This window comes from Ranitomeya variabilis, chromosome 1 (genome assembly GCF_051348905.1).
Source record: "Ranitomeya variabilis isolate aRanVar5 chromosome 1, aRanVar5.hap1, whole genome shotgun sequence".
NCBI classification, from domain to species: domain Eukaryota; kingdom Metazoa; phylum Chordata; class Amphibia; order Anura; family Dendrobatidae; genus Ranitomeya; species Ranitomeya variabilis.
In genome coordinates this window covers 268,025,171-268,053,054 of record NC_135232.1, presented here as the reverse complement: position 1 = coordinate 268,053,054, position 27,884 = coordinate 268,025,171, and the positions used below count along the sequence as shown (strand labels likewise).

At 43.7% G+C, this 27,884-nt stretch overlaps 1 protein-coding gene and 1 long non-coding RNA gene across 3 annotated transcripts in view; one reads left to right on the top strand and one right to left on the bottom strand.

Moving 5' to 3' along the window:
- The window catches only part of LOC143814627 (uncharacterized), a 57,923-nt gene that overhangs the window by 15,611 nt on the left and 14,428 nt on the right, over positions 1–27,884 (top strand). The window lies entirely within an intron of this gene.
- Positions 11,551–16,019, bottom strand: LOC143793917 (uncharacterized). Its single transcript, XR_013220333.1, has 3 exons — positions 15,299–16,019; positions 15,046–15,111; positions 11,551–12,823 (listed from the first exon to the last, which is right to left on the bottom strand). It is a non-coding gene; the product is annotated as an uncharacterized LOC143793917 (long non-coding RNA).

Genomic DNA, 27,884 nt, shown 5'->3' with positions numbered 1-27,884 from the left:
TGCTGTATACTACGTCGCTGTGCAATATACTACGTGGCTCTGTGCTGTACTACGTCACTGGGCAATATACTACATGGCTGGGCAATATACTACGTCACTGGGAAATATACTACGTAACTGGGCAATATACTATGTGGCTCTGTGCTGTATACTACGTCGCTGTGCAATATACTACGTGGCTCTGTGCTGTATACTACGTAACTGGGCAATATACTACGTGGCTCTGTGCTGTATACTACGTCGCTGTGCAATATACTACGTGGCTGTGCAATATACTACGTAACTGGGCAATATACTACGTGGCTGTGCAATATACTACGTAACTGGGCAATATACTACCTCACTGGTCAATATACTACGTCACTGGGCAATATACTACGTGGACATGCATATTCTAGAATACCCGATGCGTTAGAATCGGGCCACCATCTAGTGTATGTATATATAAATGTATATATATATACATACATATATATATATATATATTATATACTGGCTATGTGAATTTAACATTAACTACATATTCTAAGTAAGATTTTAGTTTATTTTTAGCATATCATATTAATAAATTTACTTCAGATGCTAAGCAAAACTAAATAACACATTTATATTAGAAAAACATCATCAACAAAGAGTATGTGAGGATGGGGAATACATACCGTAACGTAAGGAGAAGACGCTCCTCTGAGGATATACATTTCCGCATCCTGGTGTTCTGAAATGTTATTACAGGTCGCACTGTCTCCAACAAAATATCAACGGTCACAATACTCATGCGACAGTACTGGAAAAATTTGTCTGGATGTGTCCGGAGAGATGCATATAGCCGGTGAAAATGGTCTTTAGTGAGGTGTTCCCTCAAAAGCGGATGGACCCACATTCTTCTCCTCCTCCTCGGATCCACTATCACTGGGTATGGCTGGCCAAAGCGACGTGACAACACCCAGTTATGTAACACACGCTCAGTTGGGGTGAAATTCAGTAGGTCAGACATGTTGCCAAAGAACCACCAACACACCAACAGAAGGACAGCAACAAAATGGCCAGATTGGAGGCTGCCACCTGTTGTAGAGGCAATAAATAGGGTTGCTGATGATGATTTAAATTAATTTCAGACCTCAAAATCGTTAAATGTCCATTTTGGAAGGTTGCGTGAAAAAACGCACTACGGATGCCATACGGATTACATACGGAGGATGGCATGCGCAAAATACGCTGCCACACCTTGCCAACAGATTACATACGGAACACTGATCAGGGAACTTTTCTGCGTATCTCGGCTGTAAAAAATGGACCGTATTTTCCTACGCTAGGTCTGACGCCGGCCTTTTCCTGCATCAAACGTCATCTGTTGAGAGTTGGCAGGCCCCAAACACATTAGACTGTTGGACCATCCTGACGACGTTCGAGTAATGGTTGTGGGCACCAGTAGACAGCATGAGACCTTTGCGCCCAGTGATAGGTCACTGAGACACCACCACTTTAGTCTAAAACGAAACTGGATCAACTATGGAGAGCCGGCATTGGAGCTAGGATGTGGGGGATATAGCTATGGTCTTTATTTTTGCTTATGCATCAAAAAACATTTAAACCTGGAAAACCCATTTAATCAAACAACTGTCTGCAGCATATTTGCTGCAAAAAAACATCATGAAAAACATGGTGTTTTTTAGGTGGCTTTTATGTCCCCAACACTTAAGTTGAGACTGCACAACCACTCAGGCTTTGACCGACGTGTCAAGTCCAAATATCACTTTATGCGGCTTCTCATTGTACTATAACGTAAGTTGCTATAATGCAGGTTGTATGAAATCCGTGTATTGTGTTCTTGCAACCATATTTGACACTAACATTACGAAGTGCTATGACATCAGTTTAATGTCATCTTTGACCATGTAGCCCCTGGCAATCTTATATACATCTTTGGAATGCAATTCATATACAGCATTTTACTATGAGTTCATACAGTCATCCCGCAATTCCAACACAGAACTCTTAGGGTACTGTCACACAGTGCCATTTTGATCGCTACGACGGCACGATCCGTGACGTCGCAGCGATCGTATGATTATCGCTCCAGCGTCGTAGACTGCGGTCACACGTTGCAATCACGGCGCTGGAGCGATGCCGAAGTCCCCGGGTAACCAGGGTAAACATCGGGTTACTAAGCGCAGGGCCGCGCTTAGTAACCCGATGTTTACCGTGGTTACCAGCGTAAACGTAAAAAAAAAAACCAGTACATACTCACATTCCGGTGTCTGTCCCCCGGCGCTGTGCTTCTCTGCACTGTGTAAGCACAGCGGCCGGAAAGCAGAGCGGTGACGTCAGACGTCACCGCTGTGCTCGCTTTCTGGCTGGCCGGCGCTCACAGTGCAGAGAAGCTGAGACGCCGGAGGACAGACACCGGAATGTGAGTATGTACTGTTTGTTTTTTTTACGTTTACGCTGGTAACCACGGTAAACATCGGGTTACTAAGCGCGGCCCTGCGCTTAGTTACCCGATGTTTACCCTGGTTACAAGCGAACGGATCGCTGTCACACACAACGATCCAGAGATGTCAGCGGGAGATCAAGCGACGAAAGAAAGTTCCAAACGATCTGCTACGACGTACGATTCTCAGCAGGGTCCCTGATCGCTGCTGCGTGTCAGACACTGCGATATCGTATGGATATCGCTAGAACGTCACGAATCGTACCGTCGTAGCGATCAAAATTGCACTGTGTGACAGTACCCTTACACTGAGCTAGAATCCATCATCCAGATCCTGTCCTGTGGGTTTTAGATTAGAGAGATTAAAGGGAGTTTGGGAGCATTTTTTTTTTCTTGCTGCTGTTCATTTAAAGAAAAAAAAGCCTTGCTTTACTCACCCTTCCCGGGTCCGAGTTTCCACTGCTCCCAGCATTTGCCATTGTCGCATGCGCCGCTTCCACACAGCAATCAGTGGCCTGGTCAACTGATGTACACGTGACTGGGATTTCTGGGCTAAAAGGTCCTGTAGGTGAATGAATGAGCACCTCCCCTTGAGAAAGCATGCGGTAGAGCAGCAAAACGCGCGTCGGGGCTGCACACTTTCGTTTTTGTGGAATCCAGTAATGGGTAAGAGGACCTTGCTCTATTACCTTTAATTTACATGGTAGGAGCGGACACAATTTGGCATGGTTGATACAGGACCTTAGGGGAAATATTCCCTCCCTTGAAAGCCTTATCCTCTGTGGTTGATAATAGGTACAATGGGTTACACAGTGATTGCTAATAGAGAGGGTTATGGCTTGAAAGTGGGGGTACATAGAAATTAGGGCTTCCTCTTCCCTTACTGTTGACACTTGATTTTTTTGATTGATATTGTACTGGATTCCATTTTATGGTGTTCTTAATCTGTATTTTATAGGTATGTGTTTTTCTAAGTAATTATGTGGTGTTTAATAAAGTTTTGTGTATTGATTTTTAAAAAAACTCCTATTGTCCTTTTGAAATACCTGCCATTGTCTGCAATGCTGATGTCACATCGACAACACTGTGAGCTCATTGGCTGCAGTGATGTTGACTGTAAGCAGCAAAGACTTAACATCGCACCTGGGGAGGGTGAATGAAGAACTGATGTTTCGCTTCTGAGGCAGCTGCGGGCAAATATTTTTAGGCTGGGAAGGGCCCCGTAACCAGGGACCTTCCCAGCCTAGAAATATCAGCCCACAGCTGTCTGCTTTACTTTGGCTGGTTATCAATTATAGGGGGGACATCACATTGTTTTTTTATTATTTATTTAATAGATCAAATAAGGATTAACACCCTTTAGTGTCACATGAAAGGCACTAAAGTGTGCAAGTTTGTTATATGTAGTGGGCTTATGAAATTATATGTCTACAGGATATCTATCTCTTTATATAAGATTGCTTTATTAGTTTGAAAACTAGTTGTAAATTGCATATATAATTACAGTATGTAAAAGATGATGTTAAATATACATTTTATACAGATTAACTTAATATGGATGTCATACGGATGCTAGATGACAAAAATCACATTGTACTCGCATCCTACTTTTCTGGGTCAACATTGGACCGTTTTTTTTTGTTTTTTTTTTATACACGCTCGTGTGATTCCAGCCTAAAAGACAAACTGCAGCCAGGGGATCAGGGATTTTCTGATCCAGAAAACCAATTTAATGGTGAAAATATAAAGGTGCAGCTCATACAGTAGCTAAGAAACCCAGTGATTAATCGCTTAGCACACCGCTTTGGTGTTAAGAATGCAACAAATGCTTACTTTTTGGTGTCATATTCCGCCTTACTTGACAGAATTTTTTTTTGTCAAATAAGAATTTCCAATTAAAGGAACGGTTACCACAATGGAAGCAAACGCACCTAATAGGGGCAGATTGGCGCCTTTGGCAACCAGTGTGCAAAAGATCTGCTGTTTAACCCCTTAACGACCGCCAGTACGCCTTTTAACGGCGGCAGTTAAGGGTACTTAAACCACAGCGCCGTTAATTAACGGCGCTGTGGAAAAAGTGTATAGCGCCCCCCAGAGTCGGATTTTCTCTGAGGTCTCGGTTGCCGGGGGTAGCTGAGACCCCAGAGAACATGATTCGGGGGGTTTTTACCGACCCCCGGGTTGCGATCGCCGGTAAATAACCGTTTACCGGCGGCCGCAAAAAAACCCCGCGATTTGCCATTTAATTTCTCTGTCCTGCGATGTGATCGCACATTAGAGGACAGAGAAATGTGGTCCCCGATAGCCCCCCGATACTCACCCGTCTCCCCCGATGCTCCTCGTGGCTCCCAATGGGCGCCACCATCTTTTTCCGGGAAAAAATGGCGGGCGCATGCGCAGTGTGCCCGCCGGCCGGCACCCGGCAGATCTTTGGGGTCTCGGCTGCCGGGGTAGCCGAGACCCCAAAGAACATGATCTGGGTCGGTTTTTACCGACCCCTATTTTGTGATAGCTGGTAATTAACCGTTTACCGGCGAACGCAAAAAGAAAAAAAAAAGCGGCGTGTCATTCTCTGTCCTCTGATGTGATCGCACATCAGAGGACAGAGAAATAGGGGGATTTGGGGATCCTATCATACTTACCGGTGTCCCTGGGTCCTCATGCGCCAGTTCCTGGCCGCCGGCTTCTTCCTCTGGGAAGAAAATGGCGGGCGCATGCGCAGTGCGCCCGCCGTGATGTGCCGGCCGGCAGATGAAGATTCTTCCTCTTGTTTTATTTTGGTCACTGTGAGATCCTATCACAGTGATCAAAATAAAAAAAGTAGTAAATAACTGTTAGGGCTGGCGGTACGCACCGAGTAAATATAGAGATGTTATTTGGTGCGTTCGCAGCCCGGGGTCCACCGTGCAGGAAAAGAACCTGCTGCTGGCAAACGGCGGCACTATATGGTGGTAGAAGCGATCTCTGTTGCTTCACAGAGTCGCTATAAAGAAAGGACTGTGTCCTGTTAAACTCCACAGGAATACACAGTAACTGCTGAGCAGATAGCAGCTTGTGGTCACGCAGTCAAGGAGGCAAACATACAATCTCCTCACCGGAGGAGCCGGTATTCTAGGTGGCTTATTTCAGCCGGGGCCCTGAAACCATACACACAATCTCCTCACCGGAGGTGCCGGTATTCTAAGTGGCTTATTTCAGCCGGGTGTTGTGAATTTGGATTCTGGGCTCCCCCGGTGGCTACTGGTGGAATTGAACTGGTGTTGTCATCTTCTTTGTTCACCTGTTCCCATCAAGATGTGGGAGTCGCTATATAACCTTGCTGCTCTGTTAGTTGCTTGCCGGTCAACAATGTTATCAGAAGCCTCTCTGTGCTTGTTCCTGCTCCTAGACAACTACTAGATAAGTTGGACTCTTGTCCATGTTTGTTTTTGCATTTTTGTTCCAGTTCACAGCTGAAGTTTCGTTACTGTGTCTGGAAAGCTCTTGTGAACAGGAATTGCCACTCTGGTGTTATGAGTTAATGCCAGAGTTTTAAAGTAATTTCTGGATGGTGTTTTGTTAGGGTTTTCAGCTGACCATGAAAGTGTCCTTTCTGTCTTCTGCTATGTAGTAAGTGGACCTCAAATTTGCTAAACCTATTTTCATACTACGTTTGTTATTTCATCTTAATTCACCGCCAATACATGTGGGGGGCCTCTGTCTCCTTTCGGGGTATTTCTCTAGAGGTGAGCTAGGACTAATATTTCCCTCTGCTAGCATTATTTAGTCCTCCGGCTGGTGCTGGGCATCTAGAATCAACGTAGGCATGCTACCCGGCCACTGCTAGTTGTGCGTTAGGTTTAGTTCATGGTCAGCTCAGTTCCCATCTTCCAAGAGCTAGTTCCTATATATGCTGATGCTATGTTCTCTTGCCATTGAGAACATGACAGTTTGACCGGCCACTAAAGGGTTAAAATCCTTGGCTGAGAAAGGAGAGAAATAAGAAGTCTGCTGAGAATTTTTTTTTTTTTTTTTTTTCTCCTTCTAATCTTTGAATGGCTCTGTGTCCACCTGTTTGTAATGGATCTTCAGAGTGTAACTGCAGGTTTGAATAATCTCGCCACGAAGGTACAAAATTTGCAAGACTTTGTTTGTCATGCACCTGTATCTGAGCCGAGAATTCCTTTGCCGGAATTTTTCTCGGGGAATAGATCTGGGTTTCAGAATTTTCGAAATAATTGCAAATTATTTTTGTCCCTGAAATTTCGCTCTGCCGGAGACCCTGCACAGCAGGTCAGGATTGTGATTTCCTTGCTCCGGGGCGACCCTCAAGACTGGGCTTTTTCATTGACACCAAGGGATCCTGCGTTGCTCAATGTGGATGCGTTTTTTCTGGCCTTGGGGTTGCTTTATGACGAACCTCATTTGGAGCTTCAGGCAGAAAAAACTTTGATGTCCCTATCTCAGGGGCAAGATGAAGCGGAAATTTACTGTCAAAGATTCCGTAAATGGTCTGTGCTTACTCAGTGGAATGAGTGCGCCCTGGCGGCGACTTTCAGAGAGGGTCTCTCTGATGCCATTAAGGATGTTATGGTGGGGTTCCCTGTGCCTGCGGGTCTGAGTGAGTCCATGACAATGGCTATTCAGATCGATAGGCGTTTGCGGGAGCGCAAACCAGTGCACCATCTGGCGGTGTCCACTGAGAAGTCGCCAGAGAGTATGCAGTGTGATAGAATTCTGTCCCGAAGCGAGCGGCAGAATTTTAGACGGAAAAATGGGTTGTGTTTCTATTGTGGTGATTCTACTCATGTTATATCCGCATGCTCTAAGCGCACTAAAAAACTTGATAAATCTGTTTCCATTTGCACCTTACCGTCTAAGTTTATTCTATCTGTGACCCTGATTTGCTCTTTGTCATCTATTACCACGGACGCCTATGTCGACTCTGGCGCCGCTTTGAGTCTTATGGATTGGTCCTTTGCCAAACGCTGTGGGTATGATTTAGAGCCTTTGGAGACTCTTATTCCTCTGAAGGGGATTGACTCCACCCCATTGGCTAATAATAAACCACAATACTGGACACAAGTAACTATGCGTATTAATCCGGATCACCAGGAGATTATTCGCTTTCTGGTGCTGCATAATCTACATGATGATTTGGTGCTAGGATTGCCTTGGCTGCAATCTCACAACCCAGTCCTCGACTGGAAAGCTATGTCTGTGTTGAGCTGGGGATGTAAGGGGGCTCATGGGGATGTACCTGTGGTTTCCATTTCATCATCTATTCCCTCTGAAATTCCTGAGTTCCTGTCTGACTATCGTGACGTCTTTGAAGAATCCAAGCTTGGTTCATTACCTCCGCACCGAGAGTGCGATTGTGCCATAGATTTAATCCCGGGTAGTAAATACCCAAAGGGTCGTTTATTTAATCTGTCTGTGCCTGAACATGCTGCTATGCGAGAATATATAAAGGAGTCCTTGGAAAAGGGACATATTCGTCCATCGTCATCTCCCTTAGGAGCCGGTTTTTTCTTTGTGTCAAAAAAAGACGGCTCTTTGAGACCATGTATCGATTATCGGCTTTTGAATAAAATCACTGTAAAATATCAATACCCATTGCCGTTGCTGACTGATTTGTTTGCTCGCATAAAGGGGGCCAAGTGGTTCTCTAAGATTGACCTTCATGGGGCGTATAATTTGGTGCGAATCAGGCAGGGGGATGAGTGGAAAACCGCATTTAATACGCCCGAGGGCCACTTTGAGTATTTAGTGATGCCTTTTGGTCTTTCAAATGCTCCGTCAGTTTTCCAGTCCTTTATGCATGATATTTTTCGCGATTATTTGGATAAATTTATGATTGTGTATCTGGATGATATTCTGATTTTTTCGGATGACTGGGACTCTCATGTCCAGCAAGTCAGGAGGGTTTTCCAGGTTTTGCGGTCTAATTCTTTGTGTGTGAAGGGTTCTAAGTGTGTTTTTGGGGTACAGAGGATTTCCTTTTTGGGATATATTTTTTCTCCCTCTTCCATTGAAATGGATCCTGTCAAGGTTCAAGCTATTTGTGATTGGACGCAGCCCTCTTCTCTTAAGAGTCTTCAGAAATTTTTGGGCTTTGCTAACTTTTATCGTCGATTTATTGCTGGTTTTTCGGATATTGCTAAGCCATTGACCGATTTGACTAAGAAGGGTGCTGATGTTGCTGATTGGTCCCCTGACGCTGTGGAGGCCTTTCGGGAGCTTAAGCGCCGTTTTTCCTCTGCCCCTGTGTTGCGTCAGCCTAATGTTGCTCTACCTTTTCAGGTTGAGGTCGACGCTTCTGAGATCGGAGCTGGGGCAGTGTTGTCGCAGAAAAGTTCTGACTGCTCCGTGATGAGGCCTTGTGCCTTCTTTTCCCGTAAATTTTCGCCCGCTGAGCGGAATTATGATGTTGGGAATCGGGAGCTTTTGGCCATGAAGTGGGCTTTTGAGGAGTGGCGCCATTGGCTTGAGGGGGCCAGACATCAGGTGGTGGTATTGACTGACCACAAAAACTTGATTTATCTTGAGACCGCCAGGCGCCTGAATCCTAGACAGGCGCGCTGGTCATTATTTTTCTCTCGGTTTAATTTTGTGGTGTCATACCTACCGGGTTCTAAGAATGTTAAGGCGGATGCCCTTTCTAGGAGTTTTGAGCCTGACTCGCCTGGTAACTCTGAGCCCACAGGTATCCTTAAGGATGGAGTGGTAGTGTCAGCCGTTTCTCCAGACCTGCGGCGGGCCTTGCAGGAGTTTCAGGCGGATAGACCGGATCGTTGCCCACCTGATAAACTGTTTGTTCCTGATGATTGGACCAGTAGAGTCATCTCTGAGGTTCATTCTTCTGCGTTGGCAGGTCATCCTGGCATTTTTGGTACCAGGGATTTGGTGGCAAGGTCCTTCTGGTGGCCTTCCCTGTCACGAGATGTGCGAGGCTTTGTGCAGTCTTGTGATGTTTGTGCTCGGGCCAAGCCTTGTTGCTCTCGGGCTAGTGGATTATTGTTGCCCTTGCCTATTCCTAAGAGGCCTTGGACGCACATCTCGATGGATTTTATTTCAGATCTGCCTGTTTCTCAGAAGATGTCTGTCATCTGGGTGGTGTGCGACCGTTTCTCTAAGATGGTCCATTTGGTTCCTCTGCCCAAGTTGCCTTCTTCTTCCGAGTTGGTTCCTCTGTTTTTTCAAAATGTTGTTCGTTTGCATGGTATTCCTGAGAATATCATTTCTGACAGAGGGACCCAATTCGTGTCTAGATTTTGGCGGGCATTCTGTGCTAGGATGGGCATAGATTTATCTTTTTCGTCCGCTTTCCATCCTCAGACGAATGGCCAGACCGAGCGGACTAATCAGACCCTGGAGACATATCTGAGGTGTTTTGTGTCTGCTGACCAGGATGATTGGGTTGCTTTTTTGCCATTGGCGGAGTTCGCTCTCAATAATCGGGCCAGCTCTGCCACTTTGGTGTCCCCGTTTTTCTGTAATTCGGGGTTTCATCCTCGATTTTCCTCTGGTCAGGTGGAAACTTCGGATTGTCCTGGAGTGGATGCTGTGGTGGAGAGATTGCATCAGATCTGGGGGCAGGTGGTGGACAATTTGAGGTTGTCCCAGGAGAAGACTCAGCTTTTTGCCAACCGCCACCGTCGTGTTGGTCCTCGGCTTTGTGTTGGGGATTTGGTGTGGTTGTCTTCTCGTTTTGTCCCTATGAGGGTCTCTTCTCCTAAGTTTAAGCCTCGGTTCATCGGCCCGTATAAGATATTGGAGATTCTTAACCCTGTTTCCTTCCGTTTGGACCTCCCTGCATCCTTTTCTATTCATAACGTTTTTCATCGGTCGTTATTGCGCAGGTATGAGGTACCGGTTGTGCCTTCCGTTGAGCCTCCTGCTCCGGTGTTGGTTGAGGGTGAGTTGGAGTACGTTGTGGAGAAAATCTTAGACTCTCGTGTTTCCAGACGGAGACTCCAGTATCTGGTCAAGTGGAAGGGATACGGCCAGGAGGATAATTCTTGGGTGAATGCATCTGATGTTCATGCCTCTGATCTGGTTCGTGCCTTTCATAGGGCCCATCCTGATCGCCCTGGTGGTTCTGGTGAGGGTTCGGTGCCCCCTCCTTGAGGGGGGGGTACTGTTGTGAATTTGGATTCTGGGCTCCCCCGGTGGCTACTGGTGGAATTGAACTGGTGTTGTCATCTTCTTTGTTCACCTGTTCCCATCAAGATGTGGGAGTCGCTATATAACCTTGCTGCTCTGTTAGTTGCTTGCCGGTCAACAATGTTATCAGAAGCCTCTCTGTGCTTGTTCCTGCTCCTAGACAACTACTAGATAAGTTGGACTCTTGTCCATGTTTGTTTTTGCATTTTTGTTCCAGTTCACAGCTGAAGTTTCGTTACTGTGTCTGGAAAGCTCTTGTGAACAGGAATTGCCACTCTGGTGTTATGAGTTAATGCCAGAGTTTTAAAGTAATTTCTGGATGGTGTTTTGTTAGGGTTTTCAGCTGACCATGAAAGTGTCCTTTCTGTCTTCTGCTATGTAGTAAGTGGACCTCAAATTTGCTAAACCTATTTTCATACTACGTTTGTTATTTCATCTTAATTCACCGCCAATACATGTGGGGGGCCTCTGTCTCCTTTCGGGGTATTTCTCTAGAGGTGAGCTAGGACTAATATTTCCCTCTGCTAGCATTATTTAGTCCTCCGGCTGGTGCTGGGCATCTAGAATCAACGTAGGCATGCTACCCGGCCACTGCTAGTTGTGCGTTAGAATAACAACTTATATGACTCATCACCATGGTAACTCATAATATAACAGAAATCTGTACCATATGTGAACAAGGACCAACAAGACCTATCATCACGATAAGGATTAAACTTAAAAAGAAAAAAAGCGATGACAAATGGTCACACACAATACATGGAGATACTATAAACTTTATTGGTAATATATAACAACATTAAGAACAGGTGAAAGGAGGGAAGGTAGTAGCAGCACAGAAACCACTGTTAAAGAGTTAACAGGAAGGGCGCCACCAGAAATAACAGTCCTCCAGGCTTATATATTATCAGAGTAGAAAAAATAAGCAAAAGTAGGAAAACCAAAATAGTAAAAAACTGAATAAACCACAAAATAATAATAACTGGATCCTACTGCAGGCAGGAATACCGAGCAAATAGCAACCGTTCACAGCATATGAGATAGGTAAATACAAGGGCCGCTGTATTGCTATCCTAATTATAGTCCCATGGCCTATCAAACAAACATAATAAATACTATTAAAGCAGGGTACCCACCGCACGGAGGACTGTAGTACTGGAGGCGCGCTTCCACCCCAACGCGCGTTTCGGCGATCACACCTTCATCAGGGAGCAAAGACAGTGAGTGCACATGGGTTTAAAAAGCACCCGGACAGGAAATGAGCGGGTGCGACGACCAAAGAAGTCCGTGCGGCAACTAGGGAATGAGAGACAATGACCGCATATGCAGGAAGTAGAGGGGCGTGGCTACTAAAGTGATCGCGCCGTACCGCGGAAACCATAACGCAGCAGCGTCCAAAACGAGACGCACCAACATGGAAACCATAACGCTGCAGCGTCACAAACAGCATAACATTATGGAACCACAACGCCAGCAGCGTCCAAAACAGGCCTAAGTGGTCGCGCAATTACATAAAAATCATAACGCAGGCAGCGTCCAAGAAAGACCATAGTGGGCCGAGGACCACTGGGGCCCCAAGTGATCCGCGGCGTCCAAAGGCCATCATAGGAACGCGCCAGCGCATAGAGATCACGCTGAAAAGATTGCACAACCACTGCAGCGAAAAACAATATCTATAAGTAATATATTGGACCTCAAGGCATACAAGTTGTAATAATTAATAAGAAGGGGGGTCGCTATACTTAGATCTACCACCCAAAGCAATTACCACAAATAGCCCCAAAGAAGATGCATAAATTTAAACAGAAAACAAAAAACATCAAATGACATATTCGATGGGGGACAAATTCCAAGAAAATATATAATCGAGACATAGGCCAAGCATAGCTTAATCGCATAAGGGGCTAGAGAACTAATAATACAAAGAACTTATCTTATAGTCTATGCATAAAAAACGCAATAGCAATTGATAATAATAACAATGGCATATATAAATATATACACAACTGCTAATATAAATGCGAACTTGATCATAATGGCCACAGTCCATTACTCATTTGTGCCTTCTGAGTCCTTTTATTTCTTTCAGATTGTTGCGGAGATGTCCTCTTTCTGGAATAAAAATCTGGGATATGCCGCTAGGTGCCACCAGGTCGTCATGTGATTTTGTCAGATTGTAGCGGAGATGTCCTCTTCCTGGAATAAACATCTGGAATATGCCGCGAAGTACTACCAGGTCGACATGTGCTAAAAACGATAAGGTGAGTTAAAAACAAAGTTAAAAACAAAGAACTAACAGCGTAAAAGTGCGGATACTACAAGCAGGACCGACACCATATGTACACTTGGGAGAGGAGCAGTTTTATATAACATATAGTATTAATACTAAAGTTACAAGAAGGGGGCATAGCTGATATTGTCATTAAGGCCAGTCGGCTGCACCGTGCCCAGAGTCCATATCCATCTTGACTCAACACGGGCTAGCCTCTGAAAGGTACCACCCCCACGGATCCCTACTTCAAGTAAATCAATCCCTCTAGCCCTGAGGAGGCCAGGATCGCAGTCATGAAAGATCTTAAAATGACGTGGTATTGTTTTGAGGGTGGATGTGTCTTCCACAGTAGCCGCTGCGCCGATGCCCAGAACATGTTCACGGATGCGTGTTTTGAGTTGGCGAGTAGTCATTCCAACATACATTTTGTCACATGGACATGTGACGACATAGATCACATTAGTGCTGGTACAAGTGATTTTTTTCTTGATTTTAAATTCACGTGATCTATCCCAGTTGGAAAATACGCCAATATGCTCGATGCTTGGGCATGCGACGCAGCGGCCACACGGAACACACCCCACCCGAACCGGCATGCTGTCCAAAAAAGTGGTCAGCCTCTCACCAGTATAATGACTATGTACCAGGACATCCCTAAGATTCCTGGACCGTCTGACTGCCATCCCAGCCCTCTCAGGGAGATATCGTGCAATAACAGGGTCAGCCCTCAATACATGCCATGATTTTTGTAAGATCTTTCTCATCATCGGAAATTGGGAGTGGTACCTAGTAACAAACCTGACAATATCATGCTCTTGTTTAACATTACTCTTGTATAGCAGTGAATCCCTCGAAGAGTATTTCGCTCTATTAAAAGCTTTTTTGATGCTGCGTTTGCTGTGGCCTCTGGACAATAATCTGTTTTTAAGATCTTCGGCCTGCTCGCAGAAATCCGTCTCTGTAGAACAAAGTCTACGTAGACGGAGGAACTGTCCCGTGGGAACTGATTGGATGACATGATCAGGATGTGAGGAGGAGGCGTGCAACAAGAGATTGGTGGAAGTTGGTTTCCTATAAATAACCGTCTGCAGGTCACCACGTACATCCCGTTTTACCATGACATCTAAGAACTCGATGGCATTGTCATCGAATTTATATGTCAATTTAATATTACTGGTGTTGTTATTAAGGGATGTCATGAAGTCCTGCAGACTAGTAGAAGAACCCCGCCAGATCATCAAAATGTCATCAATGTACCGTGTCCACAGAAGGACACGGCACATTGACTCCGGATGATCTGGCAGGGAGAGGCCCCTCTCCCACAGCCCCAAGAACAGGTTGGCGTATGCAGGGGCAAAGGGAGCACCCATTGCTGTTCCTTGGAGCTGCAGGAAGAAGGACCCCTTAAAAACAAAAAAATTATGAGTTAAAGAAAATTCTAAGAGATCACAAATAAGCTTTTTGATTTCAATTGAAGAGTTGGATGCATCTAAGAAGAACTGGACTGCTCTAAGGCCATCAGAATGTCGAATGCTGGTGTATAAAGATTCGACGTCAGCTGTGACTAGTAATTCATCATCCCCGAGACAGATCCCATCCATAAGTCTCAGGAATTCACCCGTATCTTTAAGATACGACGGGAGACTTACAACCAATGGTTGCAGCTTAGAGTCGATCCATTGATTTACCTTCTCGAGGTAATTACCTCTACCAGATATTATAGGGCGCCCAGGGGGCGTCCTCGTGTCCTTGTGTATCTTGGGGAGAAGATAAAATGTCGGAATTGTAGGATCACTTGTCAGCAATGCTGATGCTAATTCATTAGTGATCGTACCAGCATCCCTAGCCTGTTTAACAATGTCAACAAGTTTCTTAGAAAAGGCGGACAAGGGGTTAAACGTGAGTTTTTTATAACAAACTTTGTTGTTCAACTGGCGATAGGCCTCCTTCTCATACATTGAGTTGGGCCAAACCACCACGTTACCCCCCTTGTCCGCCGGCTTAAACACAACATCCCCAAGATTCTGAAGGACACGAAGACGTCCCCTCTCCTCATGTGTTAAATTGTCCTTATAGATATGTTTGGGGATTTCCTGAAAATCTTTGGTGACCATTTGTACAAATAAATCTACGTTTGGGCATGAAGACAAGGGAGGAAATTTTTTGGATCTAGAACGAATGGAGGTTGGGATCATACCTCCTTCAGGGGTGTCATGTTCCATGGCCAATTCTTCCAAAGTACGAAGGGCTATCTGTTCTTCCTCTGTGGGGAAGAGTGCAGCCAGATTACCATCAAAAAAATATTTTTTGAAAATCAATGATCTGGCAAATAAGTGAAGATCTTTTACAGCCTCAAACACATCAAAGGGTGCTGCAGGTGAAAAAGATAAACCCTTCTCTAATAATTCTAAATCAGTGTCAGTGAAATCATGTGAGCTAAGGTTAATTACCTTGTTGTTATGTTTGCGAGGTTCAGCGGAGAAATCATCTCGTCTGTAAGGATGAAATGTGAAGTCTCTCTGGTTCCGTGTAGTCATCCTTGACCGTGTGGTCACTGAAGATGCAGATCGTTCCGAAGTATCACTTACAGAAGAGATGGACGACTGAGACTGGGTCCGTCTCATCTGTCCATCACCCTGTCTACTTTTTCTCCATAGGTACACCCTCTTGCACTCATAATCATGACGATCTCTGCCAATTTTAGATGACTGAGTGTCTTGGATTTTTTTCACAACATTTTCCAGGGACTTCTCAATCTGTTTATTACATAAATCGAGTTGCTCCGCAGTCCCACATAATTTCAATTCCTCCTCTGCTACTTTAATAGACGCATCCAACTGCTCAATGATTCCTTTATTGTAATCTCCCAATAACTTCATGAGTTGACCAGAACAATTATTGCACGCCTCCTCCCAACCAGAAATAAAGGCCGCATCCTCCACAGGGAAGGTAGGAATGACCCGAACCCTCAGGCCACGTGGGATCATCTTTCTATTTTGATACCCTTCCAAAAAAGTGCAGTTCCACCAGAGTTTTGTCCGTTTTACCACCATATTTTGCAGCTCAATAACTTGCTCCTCCCATCTGCGGTCGGTGGCCTGCTGTATGATGGAAACATCCCCTCCAAACACCTGATCAATATGTGAACGCCAAGCTATTTCCTTGGCTCTGAAGTCCATGTCTACAAGCAAACCTGTGCAGAACACAGCAAGAAATGAATAACAACTTATATGACTCATCACCATGGTAACTCATAATATAACAGAAATCTGTACCATATGTGAACAAGGACCAACAAGACCTATCATCACGATAAGGATTAAACTTAAAAAGAAAAAAAGCGATGACAAATGGTCACACACAATACATGGAGATACTATAAACTTTATTGGTAATATATAACAACATTAAGAACAGGTGAAAGGAGGGAAGGTAGTAGCAGCATTTATTTATAGGAAACCAACTTCCACCAATCTCTTGTTGCACGCCTCCTCCTCACATCCTGATCATGTCATCCAATCAGTTCCCACGGGACAGTTCCTCCGTCTACGTAGACTTTGTTCTACAGAGACGGATTTCTGCGAGCAGGCCGAAGATCTTAAAAACAGATTATTGTCCAGAGGCCACAGCAAACGCAGCATCAAAAAAGCTTTTAATAGAGCGAAATACTCTTCGAGGGATTCACTGCTATACAAGAGTAATGTTAAACAAGAGCATGATATTGTCAGGTTTGTTACTAGGTACCACTCCCAATTTCCGATGATGAGAAAGATCTTACAAAAATCATGGCATGTATTGAGGGCTGACCCTGTTATTGCACGATATCTCCCTGAGAGGGCTGGGATGGCAGTCAGACGGTCCAGGAATCTTAGGGATGTCCTGGTACATAGTCATTATACTGGTGAGAGGCTGACCACTTTTTTGGACAGCATGCCGGTTCGGGTGGGGTGTGTTCCGTGTGGCCGCTGCGTCGCATGCCCAAGCATCGAGCATATTGGCGTATTTTCCAACTGGGATAGATCACGTGAATTTAAAATCAAGAAAAAAATCACTTGTACCAGCACTAATGTGATCTATGTCGTCACATGTCCATGTGACAAAATGTATGTTGGAATGACTACTCGCCAACTCAAAACACGCATCCGTGAACATGTTCTGGGAATCGGCGCAGCGGCTACTGTGGAAGACACATCCACCCTCAAAACAATACCACGTCATTTTAAGATCTTTCATGACTGCGATCCTGGCCTCCTCAGGGCTAGAGGGATTGATTTACTTGAAGTAGGGATCCGTGGGGGTGGTACCTTTCAGAGGCTAGCCCGTGTTGAGTCAAGATGGATATGGACTCTGGGCACGGTGCAGCCGACTGGCCTTAATGACAATATCAGCTATGCCCCCTTCTTGTAACTTTAGTATTAATACTATATGTTATATAAAACTGCTCCTCTCCCAAGTGTACATATGGTGTCGGTCCTGCTTGTAGTATCCGCACTTTTACGCTGTTAGTTCTTTGTTTTTAACTTTGTTTTTAACTCACCTTATCGTTTTTAGCACATGTCGACCTGGTAGTACTTCGCGGCATATTCCAGATGTTTATTCCAGGAAGAGGACATCTCCGCTACAATCTGACAAAATCACATGACGACCTGGTGGCACCTAGCGGCATATCCCAGATTTTTATTCCAGAAAGAGGACATCTCCGCAACAATCTGAAAGAAATAAAAGGACTCAGAAGGCACAAATGAGTAATGGACTGTGGCCATTATGATCAAGTTCGCATTTATATTAGCAGTTGTGTATATATTTATATATGCCATTGTTATTATTATCAATTGCTATTGCGTTTTTTATGCATAGACTATAAGATAAGTTCTTTGTATTATTAGTTCTCTAGCCCCTTATGCGATTAAGCTATGCTTGGCCTATGTCTCGATTATATATTTTCTTGGAATTTGTCCCCCATCGAATATGTCATTTGATGTTTTTTGTTTTCTGTTTAAATTTATGCATCTTCTTTGGGGCTATTTGTGGTAATTGCTTTGGGTGGTAGATCTAAGTATAGCGACCCCCCTTCTTATTAATTATTACAACTTGTATGCCTTGAGGTCCAATATATTACTTATAGATATTGTTTTTCGCTGCAGTGGTTGTGCAATCTTTTCAGCGTGATCTCTATGCGCTGGCGCGTTCCTATGATGGCCTTTGGACGCCGCGGATCACTTGGGGCCCCAGTGGTCCTCGGCCCACTATGGTCTTTCTTGGACGCTGCCTGCGTTATGATTTTTATGTAATTGCGCGACCACTTAGGCCTGTTTTGGACGCTGCTGGCGTTGTGGTTCCATAATGTTATGCTGTTTGTGACGCTGCAGCGTTATGGTTTCCATGTTGGTGCGTCTCGTTTTGGACGCTGCTGCTTTATGGTTTCCATGCTGGTGCGTCTCATTTTGGACGCTGCTGCGTTATGGTTTCCGCGGTACGGCGCGATCACTTTAGTAGCCACGCCCCTCTACTTCCTGCATATGCGGTCATTGTCTCTCATTCCCTAGTTGCCGCACGGACTTCTTTGGTCGTCGCACCCGCTCATTTCCTGTCCGGGTGCTTTTTAAACCCATGTGCACTCACTGTCTTTGCTCCCTGATGAAGGTGTGATCGCCGAAACGCGCGTTGGGGTGGAAGCGCGCCTCCAGTACTACAGTCCTCCGTGCGGTGGGTACCCTGCTTTAATAGTATTTATTATGTTTGTTTGATAGGCCATGGGACTATAATTAGGATAGCAATACAGCGGCCCTTGTATTTACCTATCTCATATGCTGTGAACGGTTGCTATTTGCTCGGTATTCCTGCCTGCAGTAGGATCCAGTTATTATTATTTTGTGGTTTATTCAGTTTTTTACTATTTTGGTTTTCCTACTTTTGCTTATTTTTTCTACTCTGATAAAATATAAGCCTGGAGGACTGTTATTTCTGGTGGCGCCCTTCCTGTTAACTCTTTAACAGTGGTTTCTGTGCTGCTACTACCTTCCCTCCTTTCACCTGTTCTTAATGTTGTTATATATTACCAATAAAGTTTATAGTATCTCCATGTATTGTGTGTGACCATTTGTCATCGCTTTTTTTCTTTTTTAGTTGTGCGTTAGGTTTAGTTCATGGTCAGCTCAGTTCCCATCTTCCAAGAGCTAGTTCCTATATATGCTGATGCTATGTTCTCTTGCCATTGAGAACATGACAGCCGGGTCCCTGAATCCGCACAAGCGTGACCACATTGGCGCAAAACTCATAGCATGCATTGATACTAGCGCATGGCCGTGCGGCCATGCAAACCTTATATAGCTGCAGCAAGTACAAGACCTTCCTAGAAGGACCAATGAGAGACTGCCACAGAGCCTGAGCACCTTCAGGACCTTCCTGGAGAACCAATGGGCTTTGCTGCAGTATCCAAGCATGTGACCCTCGATCTCCAATGAGAGATCTTACAAGCAAGGGGGAGGAAATGAATCCAAAGATAACCTTATGTCTTTTTAATAAAATTGCTTTATTAGTGGTGAACGGCAAACGGGCAATGATGACAACACAGACGTCCAATAAAAATATATAAAAACAACTAGTGCAAACAGAACACCGGGAGATACATCTGCGGACCCATATCAGAAAATTCTTATCAAAAACTATCAGTGTCTTGGGTCACAGATTATAAGGCCAAAATAGGGGGATTCAAACTAAAGGGATCTCATGTAGAGGATCGCTCTATCCCATTCATAGTAATGTAATACTGCATATAGCCTAACATAATATACCGCAGCAGAAGGAAGTGATGATTACAATGTTCGGCAAGTGCAAAGTCCCATGGAAAATAGTACCATATTCCATGTACAGCTTAGTGCAGTTTAGTGCAGCAAAAGAGAGCGATAACAAAAATTAATACATCACCTGAAATTAAGGTATTCAGCAGATGTAGAGTCCCGGTGTCCGCCCCAACGCGCGTTTCGGCACACCTTCGTCAGGGGGCGCATTTTTCTTTTTCAATGAGAGATCTTACCCTGGGCATGCTCAGAAGGAGAAAAGCAGGACTTAGTCCCAAAAGCGTCTGCTCGCCGCTGCCCAGCACTGGCTTCAATGGCAGAAGCTGGAAAAGCAGCAGGAACCCTTTGCACAGAGTCAGACTGAGCGAGACGCTGGGACCGACGTCTCCGCTGAGCAGGCTCCACTGCGGCAGGAGAAGAATGGGAGACCGCAGCGGAGATGGCCCGAGATTCCCCCTGTGCAGAGGCAGGAGCTCGACCCCTAACAATAACTCCCCTTTCTCACCCCCTTAGTTAGGAAAAAATGAGAAAATAAAAAAATGTATGTATTTCTATTTTCCGGCTAGGGTTAGGGTTGGGGCTAAAGTTAGGGTTGGGGCTAAAGTTAGGGTTAGGGTTGGGGCTAAAGTTAGGGTTAGGGCTGGGGCTAGGGTTAGGGTTGGGGCTAAAGTTAGGGTTAGGGCTGGGGCTAAAGTTATGGTTGGGGCTAAATTTAGGGTTAAGGTTGGGGCTAAAGTTAGGGTTAGGGCTGAGGCTAGGGTTAGGGTTGGGGCTAAAGTTGAGGCTAGGGTTGGGGCTAAAGTTAGGGTTGGGGCTAAATTTAGGGTTAAGGTTGGGGCTAAAGTTAGGGTTAGAGTTGGGATTAGGGTTTGGATTAGGGTTGGTATTAGGGTTAAGGTTGGCATTAGGGTTATGTTTGAGATTAGGATTAGGTTTGGGATTAGGGTTAAGGTTGGGGTTGGGGTTGGGGTTAGGTTTGAGGTTAGGGTTGAGATTATGATTAGGGGTGTGTTGGCTTAAGGATTTGATTAGGATTAGGGTTAGGGGTGTTTTGGCGTTAGGGTTGTGATTAGGGTTATGGTTAGGGTTGGGATTAGGGTTAGGGGTGTTTTGGGGTTAGGGTTTTGATTAGGGTTATGGATTGGGTTGGGATTAGTGTTAGGGGTGTGTTGGGGTTACGGTTGGAGTTAGAATTGGGGGGTTTCCACTGTTTAGGTACATCAGGGGGTCTCCAAACGCGACAGCCAATTTTGCATTCAAAAAGTCAATTGGTGCTCCCTCCCTTCTGAGCTCTGTCGTGCGCCCAAACAGTGGTTTTGTTAGCCGGAGTATTACCACAGCAGCGCGTGTTACTTCATATAAGCAGCAGAATCCAACGTAAGGCAAACTGTGTTTAATATATGCAGCTTGAACTGGAACAAAATAAGAAAGCTTTGACAGTAACTACCGATATAATCTAGTCCATGTAACACATGTCTCTCTGTGAAGGAAACAGCAGCAGACTGATGCAATCAGTGAGTGTCCTCTGACCTTTTTTTTTTTTTTTACAAACTTTAACAATCACAGCATAGCTGACAAATGAACACTCATAGACATTCAATGCAGACTACAACAGGAATGGAGTTGTTGCATTTAAACTTATTCCAACACCCCCACTCAACAACTGCTTATCCTGTTAGTCCCATTGCAGTTCTGAATTCTTCAAACTTGGCTCTTGACAATGGCTTTGTCAAAACATCTGCTAACATCTTGTCAGATTCACAGTAAACAAACTTTAGAACTTCACGCTCTACTAAGTCACGCAAGTGATGATGTTTAACATCAATGTGCTTTGTTCTTGCACTTATCCTTTCACTGCTGGCGAGCTTGATACATCCTTGGTTGTCCTCATAGATAACAGTTGGTTCAGCTAGTGGTTTGCCGAATTCTTCCAAAAGTTGCTTCAACCAAATTAACTCTTGACTTGCATGAGCAGCTGATGTATATTCTGCTTCTGTAGAAGACAATGCAACTGACACTTGTTTTCTACTCGACCATGAGATTGAAGTGTGTCCTAACTTGAACAAGTAACCACTTGTTGATCTTCGATCACTTGAGTCTCCAGCCCAATCTGCATCTACATATCCTCTGAGAATTAGATCTCCTGATGCAGAAATCTTTAGACTTAACTCTTGGGTTGCCTTAAGATACTGAAGAAGTCTCTTAATTGCATTCCAATCTCTTTGGCGTGGCTTGCTTACACGTCGGCAGAGAATTCCCACTGTGGCTGAGATATCTGGACGGGTTGTGGTTGCTATGTATAGAAGTGCCCCCACTGCTTGTCTGTAACTGTCATTTGTGGGTAGCAGATCTTCTTCTCCTTCCAATTTTAGGTAAGATGGATCCATTGGAGTTGATATGCCTTTGGCTTCTGACATTCCAAACTGGTTTAGAACTGTGGAGATTTTAGAATTTTGATTAAGAAGAAAACTTCCATCTTCCTCTCTCTGGATTTGGATTCCCAAATAGTATGTCACATCTCCAAGATCCTTGGTCTCGAAATGCTTGTTCAGAATTTGACCTAGTTTTGAAATTTCTCTCTCTTCTTGATGCGCTATTATTACATCATCCACATATAGAATAACATACATCCAATCTTGTGATACACCTTTTGTATACAAACATGGATCCGCTTGAGACCTTTTAAATCCTTCGTCGATTAACACTTTGTTCATCTTAGTGTTCCATGCTCTTGCTGATTGCTTAAGGCCATAGAGAGATTTTTGCATTCTGCAAACAAGGTTCTCTTTACCCCTTTTAACATAGCCTTCTGGTTGAGTCATGTACAGCTCTTCTTCAATGTCTCCATGTAGAAAGGCTGTTTTGATGTCAAAATGTCTTACTTTCATCTGCTGAACAGCAGCTATGGATAATAAAGTTCTGAATGTAGTTTGCTTGGCAACTGGAGCAAAAGTAGCATCATAATCTTCACCATATTTTTGTGAATATCCTTTTGCGACCAATCTTGCTTTAAAACGGTGAATATTACCTTCGGAGTCATATTTGTTCTTAAAGACCCACTTACATCCAATTGCTTTCTTGCCTTGAGGTAGCTCTGTGAGCTCCCATGTTTTGAGCTTATGAAGGGATTCCATTTCTTCATCAGCAGCTTTTATCCATTTTTGCTTCTTATGAATAGGCAGTTTTTGCATTTCCTGCCATGACTGTGGCTCTTCTTCTGGAATTGATCTGACCATATAAGAAAGGCGTTTAGCTGGAATTCCTTTATTTGATCTTTCTGATCTTCTGATCTCCTGAGGTTGGCTTGGTTCTTCTGTTTCTTTTTCAGTACTTTCAGAGCATATCCAGACTTCAGTATTTTCTTTGAGATTCTCTTCAATGTCTGGAATCACTGACTGAAATTCTTGTTCCTTAGGTTGAATTATTTGCGTAACCTCATGAAATTTGAGCGATACTGAGTTTTCATCAATCACTACATCTCTGCTGATTGTTACTGTGTTGGTCTGTGGATGCAGGATTCTGTATCCTTTCTGAGTTTCACTGTACCCCACAAGAACTCCTTCCTTTGCATGAGATTCCCACTTAGAACGTTTTTCTTTGGGAACATGCACAAAAGTTTTGCTTCCGAATATCCTGAGATGCTTCAGGTTGGGCTTCTCACAGTTCCATAGCTCATATGGAGTTTTACTTGTAGCTTTACTTGGCAGTCGATTTTGAAGATAGGTAGCAGTCATGATGGCTTCTCCCCAATATGTTGTAGGTAGGTTTCCATCAAATAGCATACTTCTTCCACTTTCACAAAGAGTTCGGTTCTTTCTCTCTGCTGTGCCATTCTGCTCTGGGTTGTATGGAACGGTTGTCTGGAACACGATTCCATTCTTTTTCAGGATGGTTTGCACTTTACCACTTGTATATTCAGTTCCATTATCTGCTCGCAGTACCTTTGGTATTCTTCCAAATTTGTTAAGAACTGCAGCAAGATATTCTTCAAGTTTCTGTGGAACTTCATCTTTACTTTGAAGTAGGTAAGTAACAGTATATCTGGAATAATCATCAATGAATGTGAGAAAATATCTCTTCTTGCTGGGAGTAAGAACACTCATTGGACCACACACATCTGTATGTATCAAATCCAGTATCTGTGCAGATTTAGTAGTGCTTACTTTAGGAAACGATTTTCTGGACATTTTCCCTTTTAGGCAACTTGTGCACTTCATTGTTTGATTACACTGGTTGATTGCAATACCATTTGCAAGTTGAGCTAGTTTCTTTACTGCTTCTGGATCTCTGTGGCCTAGGCGTCTGTGCCACACATGAATACAGTCCTTATGAAAATCTTGTCTAGCACTGTAAACAGTTTCATTGCATTTCAGCTGATAAAGTTCATCTTTGATTTTTCCTTCGGCAAGGGTATGACCCTTCTTTGAAATGATGCATCTGTCATCCTTAAATGTAACTATATTTCCTTGTTGTGCAAGCTTCTTTACAGATAAAAGGTTACTTTCAAGTTTGGGAACATACAGCACGTCTTTAACTGGGATTTTTCTGACTTGTGCTGAGGATTGAACTTGACAATGGAAATAACCATCTCCTATTCCTTCTGATGTCATATAGTGACCATTAGCTAAAATTACCTTTTCAGACTTGCTTTCATCTAGATTAATGAAGAAATCCTTATCACGTGTCATGTGAGCAGTCGCTCCAGAGTCAATACACCAAACATGGTTTGCATATGGGCTTGTGCTGACCCCAAATGCAGTCGCAATACATGCATCTTCCTTCTTTACAGCTGTTTTAACCTTTTGATGACTGCCCAGCTTTTTAAACTGATTCATTCTTGCTTTCCACACTCTGCAGTCTGCTTTAAGGTGACCAGGCTTTTTACAGACAAAACATTCACGAGTTTCCTTTAAATGACTCTGAGCTTTAGAAAAGTACTGTGTCTTTAATGCTGTTTCTGCTTTGCATATATTATTGCTAATAGTCTCTGACTTTCTCTTGTATTCATCTGCAAGTTTCCCTTTCACATATTCTAGTGTGAGTTCATCATCTGGTCTGGCATCTAATGCAGTCACAAGCGTGTCATAACTTTCTGGAAGACCACTTAATAGTAATGCAGCAACATGAAAATCTTTAATTTCTTCACCAATACCCCTTAGGCGCTCCACAATCTCTAGGGTGTTTCTGATATAGTCCTGCATATGCTGGCCATCACTTAATTTAGACTGATACAGCTTTCTCATAAGATATAGCTTATTGCTGAGATTTGACCTTTCATGCACTTTCTGTAATTCTTCCCACATTTTCTTTGCAGTATCACATTTGCATACATGTACAATCTGGTTATCATCTATGCTGAGGGAAATAGTGCTTTGTGCTTTCTGATCAGTCTCTAGCCAATCACCCGGTACTGGGTCAGGCACAGGCTGTTCAATACATTTCCATGTACCCTCTCTTATAAGTAACATCTTTACCTTGAATTTCCAGGAGCTGTAATTGTGATTTGTGAGACTTGGCACTGTGTACTTCACTGCATTCCTTTCTGTAGACATTCTTGTCTCTTGTACCTCTTTTTTTTTGTTTGTTACTGGCCCTTTAAGCTGCGCTGTCCGGTGCTCTGTACACTGCGGTACCTTTGCGTTCCGGTGTCCTTGTATTCCGGGGGTTCCTCTGTGCTGTCTGCGCTTGGCTCGCTGCTTATTCCGGTGACTGGGCTTTTTACCATTTACTTTCCGGTGGCTGGGCCCATAACCTGTTAGCCGGAGTATTACCACAGCAGCGCGTGTTACTTCATATAAGCAGCAGAATCCAACGTAAGGCAAACTGTGTTTAATATATGCAGCTTGAACTGGAACAAAATAAGAAAGCTTTGACAGTAACTACCGATATAATCTAGTCCATGTAACACATGTCTCTCTGTGAAGGAAACAGCAGCAGACTGATGCAATCAGTGAGTGTCCTCTGACCTTTTTTTTTTTTTTTACAAACTTTAACAATCACAGCATAGCTGACAAATGAACACTCATAGACATTCAATGCAGACTACAACAGGAATGGAGTTGTTGCATTTAAACTTATTCCAACAGGTTTACCCCCACATATAGGGTATCAGCGTACTCAGGACTGATTGGACAACAACCTTTGGAATACAGTTTCTCCTGTTACTCTTGCGAAAATAAAAAAAATTGGGAGCTAAAAAATCATTTTTGTGGGGAAAAAAATTATTTTTTATTTTTATGGCTCTGCGTCAAACTTCTGTGAAGCACTTGGGCATTCAAAATGCTTAACACATATCTAGATAAGGTCCTTGGGGGGTCTAGTTTCCAAAATAGGGTCACTTGTGGGGGGTTTCTACTGTTTAGGTACATCAGGGGCTCTGAAAATGCAACATGACACCCGCAGACCATTCCATCAAAGTCTGCATTTTAAAACATCACTACTTCCCTTCCGAGCCCTGATGTGTGCCGAAACAGTGGTCCCCCCCACATATTGGCTATTGGCGTACTCATAACAAATTGGACAACAAATTTTGGCATCCAATTTCTCCTGTTACCCTTGGGAAAATAAAAAATTGCGGGCTAAAAAAATCATTTTTGCAAAAAAAAATATATATATATTTTCACGACTCTGCATTATAAACTTCTGTGAAGCATTTGGGTGTTCAAAGTGCTCACCACACATCTAGATAAGTTCCTTGGGGGGTCTAGTTTCCAAATTGGGGTCACTTGTGGGGGGTTTCTACTGTTTAGGTACATCAGGGGCTCTGCAAACGCAACATAACGGCCGCAGACCATTCTATCAAAGTCTGCATTCCAAACCGGCGCACCTTCCCTTCCGAGCTCTGCCATGCGCCCAAACAGTGGTCTCTCCCACGTATGAGGTATCAGCGTACTCAAGATAAATTGCACAATACATTTTGGGGTCCAATTTCTCCTGTTACCCTTGTGAAAGTAAAAATCTGGGGGTGAAAAGATAATTTTTGTGGAAAAAAATATGATTTTTTTATTTTCATGGCTCTACATTAGAAATTTCTGTGAAGCAGTTGGTGTTTCATAGTGCTCACCACACATCTAGATAAGCTCTTTGGGGGGTTTAGTTTCCAAAATGGGGTCACTTGTGGGGGGTCTCTACTGTTTAGGTACATCAGGAGCTCTGCAAATGCAACATGACACCCGCAGACCATTCCATCTACGTCTGCATTTTAAAACATCACTACTTCCCCTCCGAGCCCCGATGTATGCCCAAACAGTGGTCCCCCCCACGTTTGGGGTATCAGCGTACTCAGGACAAACTGGACAACAAATTTTGGGGTCCAATTTCTCCCTGTTGTTACACTGGAGAAAATAAAAAATTGCGAGCTTAAAAAATCATTTTTGAGGAAAAAAAAAGGATTTTTTATTTTCACGGCTCTATGTTATAAATTTCTGTGAAGCACTTGGGGGTTCAAAGTGCTCACCACACATCTAGACAAGTTCCTGAAGGGGTCTAGTTTCCAAAATGGTGTCACTTGTGGGGGGGTTTCCACTGTTTAGGCACATCAGGGGCTCTCCAAACGCGACATGGCATCCGATCTCAATTCCAGCCAATTCTGCATTGAAAAAGTCAAACGGTGCTCCTTCACTTCCAAGCCCTGCCGTGCGCCCAAACAGGGGTTTACCCCCACATATGGGGTATTGGCGTATTCAAGAGAAATTGCACAACAAATTTTGTGGTTCATTTTCTCTTTTTACCCTTGTGAAAATAAAAAAAATTGGTTCTGAAGTAAAATATTTGCAAAAAAAAGTTAAATGTTCATTTTTTTCCTTCCACATTGTTTCAGTTGCTGTGAAGCACGTCAAGGGTTAATAAACTTCTTGAATGTGGTTTTGAGCACCTTGAGGGGTGTAGTTTTTAGAATGCTGTCAAGTTTGGGTATTTTCTGTCATGTACACCCCTCAAAGTGACTTTAAATGTTAGATGGTCCCTAAAAAAATGGTTTTGTAAATTTTGTTGTAAAAATGAGAAATCGCTGGTCAACTTTTAACCCTTATAACTTCCTAACAAAAAAAAATTTGTTTCCAAAATTGTGCTGATGTAAAGTAGACATGTGGGAAATGTTATTTATTAACTATTTTGTGTGACATACAGTACAGACCAAAAGTTTGGACACACCTTCTCATTTACTGATTATTCAGTATTTTCATGACTATGAAAATTGTACATTCACTCTGAAGGCATCAAAACTATGAATTAACAC